Consider the following 14,331-nt stretch of genomic DNA (forward strand, 5'->3'; position numbering starts at 1 on the left):
CTGAGTATGACTACTTTCTTCTCCATACTTCATATCCAATGTTTCGGTGGCATTATGACCCTAATTGATGTCGATGGTGTGATGAGCACTGTTTTCCCTATGCTAACCTGGACTGTGTTAATAAAAATGTAACACAGGGAAAACTGATTTCCCACCGTTTTTCACACTACACACTGTTTGCTGGCTATGCCAATAGCCTCCTTCAGACACTACCATTTCACAGACCCTGAAATATTAAGGTTGCTTTCCATCTAAACTTCCTTCATCTGAGGTTATCATCATGTCTCCATGTCTTTCAGAGGCTCCATTTCCTCAGTTTCTTACCTACAGCTAACGTGAATTATTAGAGATTGACTAGCATGTTATTGTAAAAATACATTGTTGTATAATGCTGGAACTTAAAGGTCAGCCAGTATCTGACAAACTACGAATTTTGTTCAGTCTTGCTTCAATGACTGTTGCTAACCGAGCTACGGCAATTTCATGACACTGGTATCACCTGTTCCACAGCAACAAAAAAACCCCAAACCAAACTTCAGTCCAAAACCAGACACCCATGTCACTCATCTGAACAGTCACAGCAGGCGTGCACGGACATGATGGTGATCAATAACTCATCAGTGACTCAGCAGAAGGATGGCGGGTGAGATCTGTGCATTTACTGACCTATTTTGTCCTCCTTTTATACACCGCCAAGCAGTCCCCTAGGCGAACCTAAGCTCTCAGGTGCAGTAACTCCAGTAAGGTTTGCTTTCGGTACGAGTTATTCCAACCCCACGGTGCCGAGAGGCTGGATCCCAGGTGCGGCTCTCCCTGCGGTCTGCGGCGAGCGGATCCATCCTGCCCGAGAGGAAAAGGCGGAGGAGGAGCAGCGGAATGCGACAAGTGGCACTAGGTGCGAGGAGCTGCGGCGGCTCTCGCTCGGCCCGGCCGGACTGCGGGGCACCGCACCTGCTCTCGGTAGAGGCGCCCCGGTGCCGTGCCAAGCCGCGCAGCCCCAGGTGGCGGGAGGAGCCGCCGGCCGGCGCCGGGAGCGGGCTCATGTCCCCGGCGCCGTAGCCGCCCCGCGGGGCCGCTGCCGTTAACGGGGCCGCGCCGGGCGCGGGGAAAGGGGCGAGCAGCACCGAGGAGAGCGCGGCTAGGCCCCCTGCAGGACCCCTGGGGGCGAGGGCCGGGTCCGCCCCCAGCGCCGCCCGGCCGCCATACTGCGGGGCAACCCAAACTTGTTACACACGGGCACCAACTCCTCCTCCTCCTGCTCCGGCTGCCGCCACTCCCGCCGCCGCCGCCGCCGCCCTACTCCCGCCGGCGCGGAGAAGAGGGGCCTGCGCCGGCCCAACCCCAGCCGCGGGGAAGGCGCCGAGGCGGGCGGGGGCCGCGTGAGGGGAGCGCCGCAGCCCCCCGCAGGTAGGAGCGCCCGGCGGGGCGGGCTGTGCGCCGGCCGGGGAGGAGGAGACGGCGGCGGGGGGCGGGCGGAGGGAGCAGGAGGCGGCGGCGAGGGAGCGGTCGGGAGCGGTCGGCACCGGGGCAGGGGCCGTCCTCGCATTCTCCCGCCGAGGTGGGTGCGGGGCTGGGGGACCCTGCGTGGGGGCGGGCGGCTCGGCACCTACGGAACGCAGTCGGTCCTGCCGCCTGACGGGCCCGGCCGCCGCTGCGCTCGGGCGGGGGGCGAGGGCGCTGGCAGCCCCCGCCTGCGACGCGGCCGGAGGGAGACGGAGAGGAGGAGCTCCAGCAGCAGCAAATGAGCGAGGGCTGCCAGGTTTATAAATCTGCTTTTCCTCCCACCGACCCCGAGCCCGCTGACTCCGGCGGGAGCGGTCGCCCGCCTGCCGGCTTTGGCTCGGCCAGGTGCGTGCCCGGGGCGGCGGTCGGGCCCCCACTGCCCGCGCTGGCCGCACCTGAGCGGAGTCGGGCGCCGGGGCGCCCGAGGGTGATGGGGACGGATGGGAGGCGTTTTCGCTCGGCTGAGGAGTGGTCTGTTTCCAAGGGCCAGCAGCCCAGGTTGCCAGGAGCGTGTCCGGGCGCTTCGGGGAGGCCGCTGTCGGCTGGGAGCCGCCGTCCCTCATGCGGCGAGGAGCAGGACGCGGTGCTGGGTGCTTGCTGTCGTGCAGCCGGCTGCATGTGTTCTGAAGAGCTGTTATGTGCTATTTTATTTTACAGCTGTCAGGAGAGTTTAAATCTCGTCTCCGCAGAGGTGCCGAGCTTGCAAGGTACTGGTGGAAGAGAGCGATTTCTGTCCCCATTTGTCCCTCCGCTAATTCTGAGGGATGTTTTCACTGCTTCCCGGAGGTGTGGGTTGTTGCATGGTATTTTCCGCGTATAGGTGTCATGGGCGTTTAAGGGAGAAGGATTTAGTGGATGGATGCAGCCTGGTAACTTCATTGTTGCAACTCCTTTCTGTTACGCGACTGCCTTTAGCAGGGAGGGGAGCAGGAGCCTGATCCTGCCCTGGTGTGGGGGGAATCTGATGGGTATGTAAATTGAAGGGATTTTTCAAGTCTGCTTTTTGGTTTAATGCCGAAACGTTTTCCTATCTTCGTTCATTTTATTATCATGCGCTTCTTGTGGAGAATTACTTCGGCTGAAAAATGTAAAACATCACCTTTAAGTTCGTAGCACCCAGGTATATAGTAGCTCTGAAAATCAGTGTAGTAATAAAACCTCTTTTTTAAAGAAAATTAAAATTCCTACGGTAATTAGCACATGGCTGTTGGCTGCTTTGTGCCCATCAGGCTCAGCAATAGCTACTGATCTCATACTCCCTTTTGGATACCTGCATGGAGGTTTTGTTAGAGAACTGTTTAATGACTTCTTTTATTAGAAAGAGTGCGAGCTCAGGCAGTTACGCAAGTGCGCCTAAAGGAAGCTGTGCTGGCTGCATGGATGGCGAATGTGGAGGCCGAGCCGGAGTGGGAGTATCATTTACCAACCGAGTTAGAAAGGGGCATTGTAAGAGAGAATCGGGTGGCTCGTGAAAATGCTGTACGTACCATGTTCCCTGCTGTGCAGGGAAGAGCCTTAGTACAGTGTGCTGCCTGGGATGAGCAAGCTATGTATGGATGGCCACTCATCATTCTTTCCGGTAACAGGGATGAGGTATAGGTGACTTTTTTTCCCACTGAAAGCAGATGAGGGGCATGGGAATGTGTTGCTGCGTGTATGTTCTTAGAGGGAAAAAAAAAAAAAGCTTTGTAAATGGGGAGCTGGCTTGTAGAGGAAGTATTTAACCATTTCTCCCTCCTCCCCTGAAGCAATTACTTCATATACCTTTTTCGATGGTCAAGGATTGCTACAGAGTCTGCTGACAAAAGCTGTTTGCAGTCATACCTACCAAGTAGGTCTATAGCTGTTTTTAAAATTTCTTTTTAATTTTTTTTTTCTTAAAGAAACAAAAGCCTTTGTAGCTAGTGGGGAGGGTGGTAGCTACTTCCACAGCAAATGAAGCGTCTGATGTGAACAACTAGTTCTATTTCAAAACTATCACTGTTTCATAGGTTTTTCTGGACACTCTTTAGTACAGATGTGCCCACAGACTTAATTTAATATGTTGTGTTGCCATCTCTTTGCTGGTATTCTGATTCAGTCCCCTCTCCTTCCCTCACCCCAGTTCCTGCATAAACAGCTATTACATTTTTGTTAACCTTGCATGGATACAGGGGTATGTGGATTTATACTACTAACAGGTCCTGCAAGAAGGAGAGGTGTTCTGGGTGCCCTGGTACATCCCATATTGGCTTGCCTTGTGAGCAGCTGAGCTTCAGAGTTCCCTGCTTCATGCAGCCTTTTGCTGGGGAGGAGCTGGAGAACTTGAGAGGATCTGTCATCTGCTGAAGGCCACTTGGGTGGAGTTGAAATCTGCACTGTGCTTGCTCTGCAGCACACTCTTGCCCTCTCTCCCAGCTGTCTCAGGGGGTGTGTGCCAAATGAACATTTTCGTTTTAAAATACATTTTCTTAGTTGTTTTCTTGCAGTGGAGCAAGTGGGAGATCTCTTCCAGTAATTTCAAAATTAATTCTTGTTTTGGGCAGCTAGCATTAGATATAATACTTGCATATGCAAGTATTTGTTTGCAAAAGTTTGGAAAAAGGTATTGGATAAATTGATAGGTGGTTGTGCCATAATCTGATTTTTAAGGATGGCTTTTCAAAGTGGAACTCTAAATCAATAGAAATAAAATCTTGGAGCATTTCTATTTCTATTGGAACTCTGACAATTGTTTTGTTTTAGTTTTGGTTTTCTCTAGGAAAAACGGGATCTCAAACCAGTTATTGCAATAGGGATTTTGTAGATAACAAGATTATAAAATATTTTCCCTGAGTGTTCAGGGGTGAAATTACTTATCCTAGGTTTTTCTGTGCAAAGGTAACGAAATAATTGCCAAAGTTGACAAACATGTCTTGTAAGCCTCCAGTGCTTCCAAGTGTTGGATCTTGTTGGGTTCATATGCTGTGATTTAAATGAGTTGAAAAGTAGTTTCTAAAGGTACATGACCTTGAAAGCATTATTCATGAATGGGTGGTGATCTACTGTGCTTCTTATTAAATTAAGTATCAAGTACTTGTTGACGTGACCGAGACAATTTTTCACTGGGTTTTAAATTCTGGGTAGCATGTGAGAATAAGGCTGGAGATTTAAAGATGGCAACAAAACCAAGTAAAACAGATAGTGAACTTTCATTGTGGTAATAGTAAACAGTTTAGTGGGGGAGTGTTCTCTCTTGTGCCCTATACGTAGTTGATGGATGCCATGTTAATTAACTGAAGAAAGGTATGCTCTATTGTAAACCTGCATAATAAACAAGGAGCTAGGAAGTGCTTTTGGCTTTGGTTGCTTTTTCTCTGAAGTTTTCTGCCTCCTTTTTTGTAAGTAGTTATTTCTCTGATGATAAAGCAATGTTTTATAAGGCCTTCTTCATCTGGCTTTGCATAGCAGACCTGTGCTTGACTGTTCAGGTAGATAGGTAAAAGAAGTGTATTGAAAAGAATGAGAAAAGTCCCACTTTACTTGTGTCTTGAGCTTTGGAAATTGAAGTGGCTGAAGAATTGCTTTTCAGTGGAGCATACAACTGTTGAGTACCAAAAAGACCTTGGGAATGCCAAAAGGCACTGTTGCAGCTTCCATTTGCAGTTAACTTGCTTGTGTGTTGATGTAACTGTGCAGGCTAGTTGTGGAAGCTGTTTTAATTGTTTCCCTTCTGCTATGAGGGTTTTATCCTTGTTTCTTGGATGAATTAGTGAAAGGAAGCGAAAATTAGTTTTTCTGTTCCCATAGCTCTTCAGCTACAAAGAAAAAGGTAGAACCTCCTGTTTCAGACTAATGTGTGCTGTCATCCTGGATTTGGAAGTTACAGATCTTGCTATCCAGGACTGGATTAATGAGGTTTTACATTTAATTGTATTCTGGCCAAAAAGCTTTTATATTCTTTTATCTGCCTGTGAAGTTCCAGGAATGCGAAGGCCTGTTTAGCTTCTGGAGGTGCTGCTGTAGCCTGCCTTCACCACGAGGGAGGATATTACTGCAGTAGGAAGAGTGTTGAGCTCCACTTCTAGCCAGGAGTGTCCAAGAGCTGCTCTGTTTCCTCCTCCTGCCTGTAACACCAGGTTGTGGTGCAGCGAGCTTCTGGGTATTTCAGTGTTTCTGAAAATAAAATTGAGAAATAAACATGCCAGAACTTACTTTTAGTAGGTGTAGTGCTTTCTCTTTTTTTTTATGATGGGATGGAGGAGGAAAAAAAAACTTATATTGAATTAAGGGGTATGAATGTTGTTGTCAGTACTGTAACTCAGACTTCTGACATGTAACTCTTTTAAAGCACCAAGCAGCAGTCTGTACTTCAAGAGAATGTTTCTTTTTCTGTACTGAGGAGGCCAATTCTTGTGGCCTGGGGGGTAAACAAAATAGATGACAAAATAATAAAAACATGTAAACAGATGAAAAAAATAATAAAAATCTATACATGTAAGCAGATAAGGAACTTAGGAATCTTTGTGAAGACTGTACATATCATTAATTGAAGACCACATATGAAGTTTAGAACCAGGTTTGTTGGTATGAGAAACAGTGGATACAGTTTTTTGTCTTTCTCTATCTGCCACCTATTTCTTTTTGTCTCTGTTCCTGTACAGCAGTGAACTCATAATCCACTAGGCATTTTCTGCACTGATCCTCTTAAAAAATTAGCGTTAGCCTATATATGAGGCAGGCTAAAGAGGATTGAACACTGCTGCAAAATTAGTACCTGTTGGCCTCATTGCAAGGATAGGCAGGTTCCCTGTTTCTTGCACAGAGCTGTGTTTTGTGTTTGTCTGCAGGATTGTGCAGATGTGTAGATGATAGAGCACTGGTATTGAAGTGACTTGGGAATACATGGGATTAGCAGACTGGGAAATTGTGATGTCATTAGTGCATCTGATTACTTAGCTGGAGACAGAAAAGAATATGCAAATCAGGGGAAGGTTTATGGACATGACCAGTTCTTCTGGGAGGAGAGGAGAAACTTTTACAGACTTGATTAGCTCTTTGCTGGTGTGCAACAGAGAAACCGAAAGTTGAAAGGTGAAGCAGGTCTGACAGAACAGCAGGGTGAGACAGATGGAGTGGCTGGTGTTCCCTGTGCCTGGGTGAAACCTCCAGGTCCACACAGATTTCTATGCACTGCAAATGGCAGAGCCAGGGAGTAGGGGGAAAAATGCATGAAATGTGATTATAGTTCTTGCTTTGTCAAAGAGTAGTTTTCGTGGCCAAGGCTTTAACAGTATTTCTGAGTGTTCTTCCTTCTCCCAAAATAAAGCAGACATTCTTTTTGCCCCAAATAATTGATTTATAAGTATATGCTCAGTTGTGCTTTGTTTTTTTTTTTTTATAAACAAATGATACTGTATGAACTTGGTCGTTGAATATACAAAGGGGTACATAGAAATGTGGAGGGTTTTTGTTTTTTATAGAATGTCTTTGTTCTCATTTCCACTGAAAGAGATAATGAGTTATGATTGTGTGTTACTGGGAAAACAATGCAGGATATGGGGAAGAGACCTAGAGATGTGGAAGGTCTTGGATTTATATTTGAGTTATCTCATGTAAATTTTTTATGTTCTAGGGAGAATGGAGAATATAGACTCTTTAAAAAACAAAGTGCTCATTGATTTGACATCTTAAATCAGGTTATTGAAGTTGTGCTTGATGTTGGTTAGATTTGTCGTAATTAAACTCATAATTCTGGAGTACTTCAAAAGGAGCTGGTTTTTGTTTTGCTGAGTGTGGTATAGACTGGTCAAAGTCTATGTGAGGTCACAATTAATTCCGTAATTTATCTCCATAAAATGCATTACTTTACCTTTCTGGTTTGCACATCATTTTGTGTAGACTGGCAATACCTTGTGGTGTTTGGGAGTGTCATGTGGCTATGGATAATGCTGATTTGTTTACTAGATTTACAGTAACTTGTAAAAATATATGTCAATAAGTATTTTACATAGTCATCTCTCTGTCTTTCACCTCATCTAGTAATGCTTGAACGTATTCAGAAGACATTTGTTAAGTCACATTTAAGAAATAAAATCCCAGTTGTTAATGCAAACAGAACATGTGACTCTTCAGTAAAATCAGATGAGACTCCTTTTGCTTGTCTAAGGATGAAGGAAGACAGTTTGTGGAAGGGGGATCATTGGACCAAATGATAAAATGACAGGCTTTGGGACAATCGATATTCTCTCAGCCTAATCTTATAAAATATTTATTGCCCTTCTTTCTGAGCCCCATCTTGGATGTTCTCAGTAGACTCTGTAATTCGTGCCAGACATTGCAGTGTGGGCCACGAGATACTACTCTGTCTAAATATGTACTTAATTTGAGTATGGTAAGAATTGTCTGCAAAACGTTTGAGAAGAGTAGTCTGCACAGAGAAGTTAATAATCAGGGCCCTGGTCTTGCCAGCAGGTTTATGTGAGTGGAATGTAGCTGAGGCTGGGCATATGCCTGCAGAGGTTGCCCTCTAGTACAAGGACCTGCGCAAGTATCCTCTCATGACCTCTCAAAAGAGCAACAACAAAAATCCAAACCAAACAACCCCCTTCCCCCCTGCCAAAATAACAACAAAACAATTCAATCCAGCTAAAAACACACACATACACAACCCTTAGAGAGCAAAAGCCCCCAGTAACAAGCTTTAGTTGTCTGCAGACTTCAGGAGTCTGCTGGACCAATGCTGTGCTGTGCTCAAAGCTTTTTTTTTTTTCTCTCCTGTATATCTGTTGTTCCTTTTCAGAAAAAGTGCCTGAAATGGCCAGAGGCAAGAAATTCGGGCGTTACTATTACCACTTAGCAACTGCATATAATTACTAAGCGCACAGATCCCCATCTGTGTGTGGCTGTAGATGGACCCCACCTGAAGGGTCCATTTGTCAGAAAATTATTAATTGATCAGAGCTGTAGATGTAAGGAAAATAAGTAACTTTGATGGAATTAATATCCTCACCAAGAAAGCAAAACAACAACAACCAAAAAAACTTGCACAGCCATTAAAAAGTATCTGTATTTTGCTCAGTGATAGGAATTAAATTTTTCTTTACTGTTAAAATCTAGTCCTGTTTATAGGCGAGAGAGAATGATTGCCTTTTTCTTCATTAAATTAATTGGATTGTTGAAAATCTGCAGTTAAATGTTTAGATGCTTGTCCCTATGGAAATAAATTTGCTGTTCAGCTGAATCTGACTTAGGTTTTACTCAGCATCAGTGAAATTGATAAACTGCCTTGAAAGGTCACCCGATTATCTTTTAGGCAAGTAAGACAAAGAATGTAATTTCACTTCTTTTGCACTGGAGTTAGTTGTGAAGGATTTTATAAGTGAATATGCGAGATGTTTCCATAGACTTAAGAGCTTTTATCTCTACAGTTTTATATCTTTAAAGAATTAAAAATTAAAAGAACTAACCCATAGATAAGTGTTCACAGTATATTAGCTGTTTGAAGTATTTGACTGGCTATTTTTAATGAGGATACTACTGAAATAGTTTCTTCAAATTTGTAGATAAATGTGTTCTAAATGAATGTTGAATCTTATCTTTTATGTGTCTAAGGGATTTATTACTGCAGTGTCAGAGGGTATGTGACACAAATCTCTTTTTCATACAAACACGTGACTGCAAAAATTAAATGTGTATATTGGCTCGTGTGTATTAGTATGTTGATGAGAACACATTCTCAGATGGTTGAATTTGCCTCTTTGGAATTTATTAAAATAATAATAATAAAAAAAGGCATCTGTTTGCATGTGCCTTGAAATGGGCCTCCTATGTGCATAAATTGATTGTGCGTCAAATGGTACATGCTGATATCCAGGAATTCCACTGAGATTTTTAAGAATTTCTTGTTCTCCCTTTAGCAGTGACAACCACCGGACGTAAAAGTAACCATTAATCAAAAGCTGTCTTCTGTTCTGTAATTTAATTGTTGGCTTTTATGAATGAGTGTTCAGTTCCTGTCACTGCATGTCTGCCTCTGTTTTTCTTCGTAGCTCTGCTTTCCATCTTCTGGAATAGGATGCAGATTTGTTATATGTGAATTGCTTTGGAAAAAGAAATTTCTCAGCAGATTATGAAATGATGCTCTTGATCAGGTGAAACATCTGATGGCCTGTGCAACCTCTGGTTTCTGCTTAGTGTTTGCTGAGAAGGCAGTATACTTTGAAGATTAATTTGCTATAGTGTGAGGATAGTGCTGAAACAGGTTTGGGAGCATGTCCTGGGAGAATGGTTGAGTGCAGCAGAAAGTCAGTTGAGCAGGAGTAGTTACTGTTTGTCTGTGGAAGGTGAATGGAGTCAGCTGTGCTAATTTCTATGCAATAAACGGGCTCTGGGAGTCAAAGGTGCTAATGTGGCCCTGTCATTACAAGGTGCCTGACAGTGAAGGAAGCTTTGAGGTTCCCACGGAGAAATGTTGGCCTGCATATTTCCATGGCAACAGCTATCCCTTACACATTTATAACCTTTGATTAAAGATACAGAAAGGAGGGGGAAAACCTTTTAAAAGTTACAAATATGTAGCTTTAACTAGATCTTTCGTTTTTAACAATATCCCTTATTTACATTCCTTGGAGTGTAGAGATTTCATAAGGAGCACATCTGTCCTTTCCTCATTTGGTAGACTATGGGATGACATTTGGGGGCATATGTGATGTTCTGTAGATGGCTATCTGACTTTGATCATAGTTGCACTAACATCACTCCACTAATTTAGTTGCTATTTATTTGCATTAGTATATTTTGTACCAAAATTGTAGTCAAAGTTTATTATGCAAGGGGATTTGTTACTCTGATAAAAGTGTTTTGAGGGGGGTGGGGAACCCCCTAATTCTCTGTTGAATAAGACTTATTTTTAAAAAGGAGAAACATGAGATAGCATATATCTTAGTTTCTTAGGCAGCATAGTGGCTGATGTACAAAACCTTATGCTGGTGGGGAGAGCAGACTGTTCCTGCAGAAACTTAGGCTTGCTCTTTGTTTGCAAGCTACGTGGAAGGGCAGATTCTTGCTTGCTGCATCTTCACATCTCTCCCTCCCTTACCCCACCTCTGTGTTCTTTACAGTATTTTTCTTCATGCAGTGGTGGCCAGGTATCAGGATTGTGAAAGGAGTGTTCTCTGTCTTGGTCAGCTATTCTCACTAATTCTCAGGTGCACCATGTTGCACTTCTTGGGAATTTTTGTTATTGAAAAGCAACAAAATTTTGCCACCCATCACTTTTCTTGGATCATCTTTGTGAAGAAACAGTAATTACTTTTGGATTTCACATTTATGCTAGAAGTTGAGCTATAGTACCAGAACTAATGCAGTGGGACCTTTGTGGAAGGATGAAATAAAACTGTGTCTCTTCTGTGCCTTTACTTTGGACAGTTAGTCTTTCTTTTTGCTTTAGACTACTCACTACTGTCTCTAGGTGAGGCCATTGCTGCCTTGATCAGGGGAAATGACAGATATTTTGTTGGACTGCATGCAGAGTCTCTTCAGCGTTTTACTGTCATTTCTTTCAGAAGGAAGAGGTGTATAGACGCTACTATGCTTAGTGGTTGGTGATAGGTAGTTTAAATGAACAGGGTTCCCGAAACAGGAAGTTTTAGTGCTGCAGATGTACTATTCCTCTTAATTGCTAAGGCTGAGCAGACTCTGTGGTTACTAGGAGCCTCATGTACTGCTTCTGCTTTGACCATAAAGCAAAGCATCCTTCATGTTGCTCTTGTACAGATCCCTAATATTGCTTGAGAGGTTTTGGTACTGAAAGACTGGGTTGGTTACTGTGGAAAGTTCATTGTGACTATGCAAGCAGGACTTGTTCACGATGCTGGGATATTTAGGATAGTCTACATTATAAAAGAGATGAGAAAAAGAAAACTTGGAGGAAAAATCAGAAGGTATTGCAAACTACTTTTTTCATTTAGGCTGCAAAGGATATTGAAAGTTACTAATCTGTGTAATTTTTTATTGATTCCCGTGTTTTGGGAATGGCTGATAGTGACTGTTGTGATATGAATAAGTATTTCTTGTCACTCTGAAATAAGAGGTGACTGTTGTTTGCCTGGGATCTAAATGAAAGCTGAAAACAGGTCTTCGTGACGTCAGGACCGCATGTCAAATGGACATGGTGGCATAGTTACAACATTTCCATCCATTTTCATGAATTATGTGTGGATTGTTTTGATTTTATTGTTAGACAGAGGATGAGGGATTGTTTCGGCAATTTTTGGTTTTAACAGGAGTTAAAGAGATGCTTTTTAAGGCCAAAGTAAGTTTTGGGTCAAATTGCCTTACTGCCTGAATACAAGACATTGTGCGAGTGAATATAGTGACATCCATGCAGAGCACAATCATTTGTCTGAGAGAATAGTGCTGTCAGTAAAACACCAAAGTCACAGCCCCACTCTCTGAGGTTTTGCTCTAGTGGTTACCACCAGAGAAAAATTGTGCTGTTTTTGTCAGCTTCTGCAATGTGGCAGAATATTCCCATAGCAGTTTTACAGTGCCAGGAGTGAGCTGAGGTAATGCTTGAGAGCATTGTGTTAGCTAGCTTCTCTGTCAGTTACAGCTAAGATTCTAACCGCTATTTTTGGGTCCTGAAAACTTGTTTGCAAGCTTTGTGAGGGTTTGTGTCCTGTGTCGCTAAGAGAGAATAAAACCAAGCAGGATCCAGATAAATAACATTAATTGAAACTGCCTAAAAGGGAGATAGAAATGTGTAGAGGTGGGAATCAAGTGGTATGAAGGATGGTGAAAGCATATGTTGGAATTTGAAGATGGGTACATAAAATGCAGAACAGACTCTGATGATCTGAACATGTGCTTCTGGTTGGAGAGCTGCTGTGAGAGCTCTGAACTTCAGTGTTCAGACCATAATGTCTGGGCAGTCTTTGAACAGTTCACTCTGATCCTGAAATGTATACCTGGATAAAGCTCAGCTGGAATAGATATGCATCTAGAAGATAACACTGTAGCCATTGTTCAGGATTTACAGGTTTTTATGTTGGCTTCTGAAAAGTGTTTTAATGATCTCACAAAAAAGAGCAGTGTGGATTTTTAATATAGTACTTACATTACAGCCAGTAGCACCATAAAAATGTTTGGTTAGATGTCCTTGTGGGATTGCTGCCATGACTTCGAAACTTCTTCAGATGATCAAATGGCTTTTTTGAGACCCTTCCTGAGGTGTTGAAAAATCCCTTGTGGTTGTATGAGTTCAAGATGTTCAAGCTTTAAGACTTTATGGAGTTGCAAATTGTAAATGTGGCTGAGATTCTGTATGTGGTTACGTGGGCAATATGCTTTTAGTTTTTTTTCTTTATGCATTGCCACCCTGAGCATGCCCTCTGTTCAAACGGACAAACCTTTGGTTAGAGTTAAAATTAATCAAATACTGAGTAAAGCCACTAGGATTTTTATAGGCCACACTGTCTAAAGGTGGCATATATATAAGATTCTCGTGGAAAGCAAGAAAAAGTGAAGCTTTATTGCTGAGCTACTGACAATAAGGATGCATATCAATTTTAGCATTCAAAGAGGCAAAGTACAGTTTTGAGCCACTGTGTTTGTTTTGGCAAGTCATTCTTTTAAAATGCATTGATGGGACTGTTTGTACTATTGTGAGCCAGAACAATGTCAGGTGGGTACTGCATGTTCTGGAACAAGCAACTTTAGTGTTTCCTGAATCATCCTGAGTTAGAGGAATGTGAAGGACAAAACTGTAATAAAAATGGATGAATATTGCTTTTCAGTGAGAGAGCAAAGCTATAGTTAAAATTCAGTTCAGTTTAAATTCTTGATATTTCATTCCCTTTACTCTAAAGAAGTTGATAAAAACATATTTGATACCTTCCTTTTGAAGACCCATATATTCCATGGGACGTAGAAGTCAGGCTTCATTAAAATTAAAATAATTGTAGGCTAAATTTTAATATCAAGCTACTTAGAAATTGTTTTAATCCAAATTTTAGATTAAAACTGGATAGATAGTTGTAGTTGATTTAGTGTGTACTTAGTGACTGGTAAATATATCTTGTTATATAAATTTGGTTATATATATATAGGTGTTTCTAGTACCTATGACAAAGAGGTATTGTATATAATAAAGCTTGTTTTTCAATTGCCTTGAATTCCTATTACTGTAATGTACAACAAATTACACACATAGCTTTTTGTTCTCTTGGTGCATTGGCACAGATTCTCGAGACTCATCATGCTGAACCAGTGGTGGGATTTGTGCCAAAGGGTTAAGTGTATAGAATAAGAGGCAGGGCATGTAATATCCAGGAGAGCACCAGCAGTGTGACCATGGTCTTTTCTGGGGCTCTGTTGTGATTTGTACAGTCTATGTAGCATCGTTCAAAACCTTGTATTTGTACTTTGAGCACATGTGTGTGTGGCAAAGGCAGGGAGTGGGAAGGTGGAAGCTGTTTAGTTTTCATAAAATGCACAGCAAGATGCAGAATTCGTCTGCGGTTCTGTTGCTGCCCAGCTGTTAGCCAGCTAGTTACCCATAGGAGTAAAGTACTTGTGCTTGTTTGGGGGTTGAACTTTGTGGCAGGTGGAAATTTAGGATTTCACTAGGAACAGCTGAGTCTTTGCTGTGGTAATTGTGGCATGTGTCTGGACTTCATCTGTAACCCCCTGCTCAGCTCTTTGGCAAGAGGACAGCGTAATCGGGTCCAAAGCCTGAGGTCAGCTACTCAGGCCTTTACCTCTCTGAGAGGCATGTGGAACAGCCTAGCTCTGAAACTGCTAAGGGGGGAGAAACTGTGATAGCAGGGAGGATCAGTAATGAAGTTTACTTCTTGTGACCATCTGCAG

The 14,331-nt window shown here is 43.0% G+C and overlaps 1 protein-coding gene across 19 annotated transcripts in view; it reads left to right on the top strand.

Moving 5' to 3' along the window:
• Window positions 1–695: 695 nt before the first annotated feature.
• Window positions 696–14,331, top strand: part of SEMA4D (semaphorin 4D) — a 97,634-nt gene continuing 83,998 nt past the window's right edge. For 9 of the 19 annotated variants that reach the window (XM_079330995.1, XM_079330997.1, XM_079330999.1 and 6 more), the window contains exons 1-2: window positions 696–1,407; window positions 2,161–2,210. The gene's annotated coding sequence lies outside the window, so the exon portion shown is untranslated. Of the gene's footprint in view, window positions 1,408–1,455; window positions 1,559–1,628; window positions 1,849–2,160; window positions 2,211–14,331 lie in introns of those variants that run through there. The other 10 variants (XM_079331002.1, XM_079331007.1, XM_079330992.1 and 7 more) reach the window with 8 other exon arrangements.

This window comes from Erithacus rubecula (genome assembly GCF_903797595.1).
Source record: "Erithacus rubecula genome assembly, contig: SUPER_Z_unloc_2, whole genome shotgun sequence".
Classification (NCBI taxonomy): domain Eukaryota; kingdom Metazoa; phylum Chordata; class Aves; order Passeriformes; family Muscicapidae; genus Erithacus; species Erithacus rubecula.